Source organism: Stegastes partitus, unplaced genomic scaffold (genome assembly GCF_000690725.1).
Source record: "Stegastes partitus isolate 25-593 unplaced genomic scaffold, Stegastes_partitus-1.0.2 Scaffold421, whole genome shotgun sequence".
Lineage (NCBI taxonomy): Eukaryota > Metazoa > Chordata > Actinopteri > Pomacentridae > Stegastes > Stegastes partitus.
Window position 1 is genome coordinate 378,395 of NW_007578152.1, and position 7,805 is coordinate 386,199.

The window sequence follows — 7,805 nt, forward strand, 5'->3', positions numbered from 1 at the left end:
ATTTTTTAATTTTTTTAAACGAAACTTTCTATGACATAATTAAGTTTCACACACTTCTGTCGTTGCCACTGATCCAGATAAAAGCAGCTGTCGATGCATAGAAACGGGACACTCCAGCTGTCAAATGAAGCATCATCTTTAGCATATTATTTTCATTTTTTGAGGTTTATTTTGTCTCTGGGAATATGTCATAACTCTCTGGGGTAGTTTCAGTCAAACTGGGGTTGTTTTGTGTCTCCTTGTAGCACTCAAAGTTACTGTTATCCATCTTCTGGACAGTAAATGTGTAAGTAAATCCATAAACTGACTGATTTATTGCAGATGGTGGTGTCCAAGACTGATTTAGAATATAAACAACAAAACGGTTGAAACAGACAGAGCAGCTCTAATGTGCATCCAGCTCCTTGTGGAAAAACAAACGATATCTTCACAAGTGTGCACCAATCCATGCAATTAAAAGAAGTGATGAAATGTGCTTTCTTTTATTTAAAATGTATGTTAGAATTCGTCATGTCTTTTCTTTTCTGCTGTGTATTCTTCTTTTTGTAAAACTGAGGAATATTTATGGTAAAAACAGCTTTAGATGTATATAAACGGGGCAGTCCAGCTTTAAAATGAAGTGTGCAGTCAATTCTTACGGTTCCACCTGGCAGGTATTTCACTGACAGACTAGGTTCCCTGGTTCCTATCTAAATTAATGAGGAGAGAACCAAATGTGAAATGCAAACGTTCATCAGGGCTTCACAATTGCATAAATACATAAAATCCGATAAAAACCACTTTAAAAATTTGGTGACTTTGCCTCCAAAGTACAGTTTAAGAAGCATTTTTCTACTTCTACACATTCCTGAGTAACAACACAAATGACTGCATGTTTCCTGTCTCGGCTGCATTGTGCAACAAACCACAGTCTGCAGATTGCTAAAAAATACCCAGATGTTGTACTGATTCTGCTAAACATCTCCAGTTGTTCTGTTTTTCACACTTCCTTTTTCAAACATTGCATTTAATGTCATTTTGGTCTCTTCTTTTATATTAACAGTATTCAGACTTGTCTGAACAATAATGTACTGAAGCTTCCAGTCAAACTGAAGCAGTGGATGTGAATGTGCTGCTCTTTATTTCACTGCAGCTCATTGACTCCATCTGCTGGACTGACTTCAAAAGTGCAGAGCAGCTTCCTCTGCTGTGTGACTCCTTCCAGCTCTTATAAACACAAGATAAGAGCCGATTAATGGAGGATCAGCTGATCTTCACATTGCAGAGATGATGTCCAGGAGGGTTTCAGTGAATGTGCAGATGAGTGATTTGTGTTTCTTTTGCAGGTGAAGGTAGGAAGTGTGCAGCTGACGTGAATCCAGCAGCATGGATCAGTCTGAGGGCAAAGAGGAGGGAGTCCCTGAACTCAGCCTTCAGTCTGATGGCTGGGAAAGGCTTCAACCCTCCGCTGCAGAGACGTAAGCTTATAGAAGTAGTTTGGAGTTCTGCTCCTGCACATCTCGCAATCCAGTTTCACGCTGGGATAATAAAGTCTTTTCTATGATCAAAATAGTTGACGATTAATAGTAGACAACTAATTGATTAATTGGCTAATTGCTACAGTTCTAGTGTTCTTTCTTACTGATAGCTTCTAATTTTTCCAGCAGTTTTTGTGGCTGAAGATAACAAGGTGACTTTTCTTCTCTGTCTTACAGGATCTATGGGATACCAGCATCTGTTGAACCTGGACCTGAGCCTGAACCAGAGCTTGGACATGGACCTGGAGCAGAACTTGAACATAGACCTGGACCCAGTTGTGTGTCCTTTAAGAGTGACTGGTCAATGGGTCGCATCATTAAATTTACAGGACAACGACCCTCTGGTGCAAAGAGGTAATCTGTTAGGTTATAATAAGTAGAAGCTGTAACGTTCTAATGTTAGTGATTCATGTTCAGACAGTTAATATTCAGAGAACTTTTCAAATCTTTTGGTCTGTTCTTAGCGTCGTTCTTCATGTACATTCATGTTGTCACATCAGAAAGTTGTGCAGAACAACAGCATGTATCTGCTCCTCAATGTTTTCTAAAGTGTACATCTGTCAAGAGTCAATTAAACCTTTTGACAGATGAAAATCTACTTGACCAAAAACTTACCAAGAAATGCTCCAATGTAATAGGATGGAATTTTACATGATTTTTTCTTTTAGAATTACTCATACCAGTAATTCAGTTATCAAAATAGTTGGAGGTTAATAGAGGACAGCTGATCGATTAATTGGCTAATTGCTACAGTTCTAGTGTTCACAGTTTGTTGCTGATAGCTGCTAATTTTTCCAGCAGTTTTTGTGGCTGAAGATAACAAGGTGACTTTTCTTCTCTGTCGAACAGGATCTATGGGATACCAGCATCTATTGAACCTGAACCAGAGCTTGGACATGAACCTGGACCCAGCTGTGTGTCCTTTAAGAGCGACCGGTCAATGGGTCGCATCATTAATTTCACAGGACAACAACCCTCTGGTGCAAAGAGGTAATCTGTTAGGTTATAATAAGTAATAAACGGTAACATTAGAATGTTAGTGATTCATGTTCAGACAGTTAATATTCAGTAGGGATATATGACATATCTGCGACCACATCGGTATTAGCCGATATTCGTGTTTTTTCCCATATATTGGTATCGGTCCGATGATGAAATTCAGTCGATGTATAAAACCGATAATTGTTTGACATTCGCACATTCGTTTTCATGGAGATGGCAGCGCGCATAGACGCAGCAGCTCCTTCAGGAGACAGCGAGACTGAAAGTTTTGGGTGTCTTGTCTATCCCAGACGTTCATTCTGCAAAACTTACAGCCGAGAGACTTTGCTCAACATCAGGGTAGTGAACGTTGCTAAAATTGTGCCACTCGGTTGTGATGTGGACACACTACACCAACACGAAGTCCGATCAGAGACTACAGCGGCAGTTACCCGAGAGAGAAGGAAGTGCAAACGGTACGAACGTAAACAAAGGAGGAGGAAGAGAGCCGGGATCCATGCTAAGCTAAAGGCTAACCCCTCCAGACCAACAGGACCGTCCTCCTACTTTCTAATGTCCGCTCCCTTGACAACAAGCTGGACGAGCTACGTTTGCTGAGAGAAACCCGGAGAGAGTGGAAAGACTGCTGTGTGTTTGCTTTTGCGGAGGCATGGCTCCGTGGCAGCATCCCAGATGGACATACAGCTGGAGGAGACGACATTCAGGGTCCTCGCCAGGATTTTTTGACAGCGTGTGAAAGCGGGGATGTCTTAGCGAATACTGCTAATGGTTATGCGCTCGCGAACAGCAGCTTTAGCAGCGAAGACGACAGTAGGGAAACTGCATCACCGCTTGTTGTTGAATATTTTCCCGCTACATTCTGGCAGCAGCGTAACGGGCCGTTACTCCGTTATAATGCTGGCAAGAACCCTGGACATCGTTCCGGGTGGACAGGCAGACAGCTAGCTCTGAACTTTTCCAGAGCTGCTGCAGGAGCAGGACACTGAACATTGTCAGGAACTCCTCACACTCTCTCCATAAACTGTTTGACCTGCTACCATCAGGCAAACGTTTCCGGAGCACTGAAGGAAAAACCTCCAGACTGATCAACAGCTTCATGCCACAAGCTGTCAGAATGCTGAACTGCTGATCCAGATATGCAAACACTTCTTTATTTAATTGCTTGAAGAAACGCTCTCTCATCTTGCCTGAACTACTGCTGTATATACAGCAAAATGACAAACTTGATTTGATGGATTTTGTTCGACTCTACATTTGATATTGCTGCTGTTTCACAGATGTTTTTAACTCACTTTTGTTTCTGGAAGTGAACGTTAATTATCTTATATGTTTAAATTTGTGTTACTTTTGTTACGTACTAAAGAAGACTATGTGGTCTCATGTGGTATGGACTTCTTTTGAATAGTTTTCACGTTCTCACAGTACTTACTTACACTCATTTTTCAGTGTTAACAAAAACTGAATATCGACATCGGTAATATCGGTTATTGGCGATATCAGAAATCTTGATATTGTATCAGCCAGAAATTTTAGTATTGTGCATCACTAATTCAGAGAATTTTCAAATCTTTTGGTCTGTTTTTCGTGTCGTTCTTCATGTGCATTCATGTTGTCACATCAGAAAATTGTGCAGAACAACAGCATGTATCTGCTCCTCAATGTTTTCTAGAGTGTACATCTGTCAAGAGTCAATTAAACCTCTTGACAGATGAAACTCTAGTTGACCAAAAAATCACCAAAACATGCTCAAATTAAATAGGATGGAATTAGTAATTCAGTTGTCAAAGTAGTTGACGATTACCAGTTGACAACTGATCGATTAATTGGCTAATTGCTACAGTTCTAGTGTTCACAGTTTGTTGCTGATAGCTGCTTATTTTTCCAGCCGTTTATGTGGCTGAAGGCAACAAGGTGACTTTTCTTCTCTGTCTAACAGGATCTGTAGGAGACCAGCCTCTGTTGGACCTAAACCAGAGCTTGGACATGGACCTGAACCAGAGCTTGGACATGGACCTGAACCAGAGCTTGGACATGAACCTGAACCAGAGCTTGGACATGAACCTGGACCCAGTTGTGTGTCCTTTACGAGCGACCAGTCAGTGGGTCGCATCATTAATTTTACAGGACAACAACCCTCTGGTGCAAAGAGGTAATCTGTTAGGTTATAATAAGTAATAAACGGTAACATTAGAATGTTAGTGATCCATGTTCAGACAGTTAATATTCAGAGAACTTTTCAGATCTTTTGGTCCGTTCTTAGCATCGTTCTTCATGTACATTCATGTTGTCACATCAGAAAATTGTGCAGAACAACAGCATGTATCTCCTCCTCAATGTTTACTAAAGTGTACATCTGTCAAGAGTCAATTAAACCTTTTGACAGATGAAAATCTACTTGACCAAAAACTTACCAAGAAATGCTCCAATGTAATAGGATGGAATTAGAAATATTTTACTGCATTTTTTCTTTAAAAATTACTCATACCAATAACTCAGTTATCAAAATAGTTGACAATTGAAAGTTGACAACTGATCAATTAATTGGCTAATTGCTACAGTTCTAGTGTTCACAGTTTGTTGCTGATAGCTGTTAATTTTTCCAGCAGTTTATGTGGCTGAAGACAACAAGGTGACTTTTCTTCTCTATCTAACAGGAATTATGGGATACCAGCCTGTAATGAGCCTGGACCAGAGCTTGGATATGGACCTGGACCAGAATATAGACATGGACCTGGACCAGAACTTGGACATGGACCTGAACCAGAACTTGGACATGGACCTGAACCAGAGCTTGGACATGAACCTGGACCCAGCTGTGTGTCCTTTAAGAGCGACGGGTCAATGGGTCGCTACCATGATTTCACTGGACAACACCCCTCCGTTCAGAAGAGGTACTCTGTTGTGAACAATAGATAAATAGATAGATAGATAGATAGATAGATAGATAGATAGATCCCTAGGGAATATTCAGCTGTCTCAGGCTCAGCTCACAGGTACAGATAGCATATAACAGATAAAAGACTACAAAGGCAACAGCAATGAAAGCGACATCAACAACAACGACAACAGTAACCAAGCATTAAAAGTGAGCAGGTGATAATAATGATAAAATATTAAAATATGGTAAAATAAGATTCCAGTGATTCCACATAGTTGGTTTCATTTTGCATTGGTTTACTGCAACATAAAGGAGCTGTTCTGGAGTGGGGTTCAGAAATGTACAAGACACAGTTGTCCTGGACAGTTGAACAACATGGTGCTGAAATTGGTTTTCAATGTGTTTTGGTGCAATACAGATTATATACTGTGTTTTTATCAGGAGGAGGCTGGGAAGGGGCATCAGTAGCTACATACAGAGTGACTGGCAGGGGAAGGATCATGCATCTTTCAAAGATGGAGATCACCATGTCTCACAGCGGCAGATTATTTATAAATCAGTTTGTATTATCAGATATAACACAACATAGCAGATCTCCATTTTTTCCATGCTCAGCAAGAATATGGCCTATACCGACTTCTCAGTAGTCTTAATTTTGGAAATGCTTGGCCGTACATAGCCTTTTTCTCCATAGTGGCACTCAATGTGCCTAACAGTGTTTCGTATTCACACATTAACGGCTACAGAGCTGCCATGTGAGGTGCTTTCCTGCCATCGAGAGCAACTTTGTGTTCTTACCCGAGGACACTTTCGTGTGCAGAGGGGTTGGCATCAAACCGCCAACCTTGCAATTAGTGGACATCCCACTCTTCCACAGCCCCCCATTTTGTCCCTTCCCCTGTACCATGTCAGCTTGTAATATACGATTCAACCCTAAGGTCCTTGAGCTTGTGTTTGTCTCCATGTGGACAGACACACTGGGAGCTAACTGTTCACGACTGATCCACAGAGTCGACCAGCAGAGCTCAAAGGTTCCCAGTGTTCAGTCTGCTCAGAATCATCGCCTGGACTCCGTATTAATGGTGTGTACATGTACAGCAACTACCTTTCTGCTGGTTCTGTTCATATTGTCGGCACTTTGTAGACTGTCAGTGTATCTGATGTTGATCTCCGTGATTTCACTCTGATCAGCTAATTAATAGATTTCTTTGTTCCAGGTGCTGGAGGAACATATCATGGCTTATGTGAAGAAGGAGCTGAAGAACATCCAAAAGGTTCTGAGTCCAGATTACCCAGAATCCTCAGAGAGTCCGAGGGAGGATGAGGAGGCGTCGGAGGGTGAGGATAAAGAGCAGAGGAGCAACAGAGAGGCGTTTCAGCAGATCACAGCGTTCTTCCTGAGGATGATGAAGGAGGACAAGCTGGCTGACCGTCTGCAAGGCAGTAAGAGGATTTCTCAGACGATTGAGTGTTCAGGATAAACAGCACATTTATTGCTGTCTCAAGAGATGCACTAAGTATAGTCAGATACTCATTCTTTAGGGCAGCGGTCCCCAACCACCGGGCCGCGGACCGGTACCGGGCCGTGGGTCATTTGGTACCGGGCCGCACAGATAGAATAAAAACATTTTATTGGTTTATTTTTATTCCCAGCGGAGTCTGCAGGGTGTTTTATTTTGAAAAATGACTAACTCGTCTTCCCATCACTTCCGTTTGTGCTCGTTTCCCGCACTTGACTGTCAGTTTTTATGCCCGGCTGCTAACCGAAGCCGTCAGTCAACAACAAACGTCTCAGGAGAGCTGCTTTGGAAAGTGGGAGAGACTCGATACTGAGACAGAAGAAAAAGTAAACATGTTAAGCAATAAAAATTAATTTTATTTACTTATGAAACTTTTCAATAGAAAAAAAAACAATTATTATTTGTTATGTGTGTAATGACCGGTCCGTAGAAAAATTTCTTGCTTAAAACCGGTCCGTGGTGCAAAAAAGGTTGAAGACCGCTGCTTTAGGGGATTGAAATGTGCAATTTATTCATTGATCTAATTATTGGTTCATTCAGAACATCTTGCTGCAGTTTGTCAACGTGAACTTAAATCTACTCTGAAGACGAAGTTCCAGAGTGTGTTTGAAGGCATCGCTAAAGCAGGAAACCCAACCCTCCTCAGTGAGATCTACACAGAGCTGTACATCACAGAGGGAGGGACTGCAGAGGTCAATGAGGAACATGAGGTCAGACAGATTGAAGCAGCATCCAGGAAACCAAACAGAGCAGAAACAATCAAACCAGAAGACATCTTTAAAGGTGCAGCAGGAAAAGATCGACCAATCAGAAGCGTGATGACAAAGGGAGTGGCTGGCATCGGGAAAACAGTGTTAACACAGAAGTTCACTCTGGACTGGGCTGAAG

General features: G+C 41.7%; 1 protein-coding gene across 1 annotated transcript in view; it reads left to right on the plus strand.

Moving 5' to 3' along the window:
• Positions 1-7,805, plus strand: part of LOC103360213 (NACHT, LRR and PYD domains-containing protein 3-like) — a 61,156-nt gene that overhangs the window by 25,175 nt on the left and 28,176 nt on the right. The window lies entirely within an intron of this gene.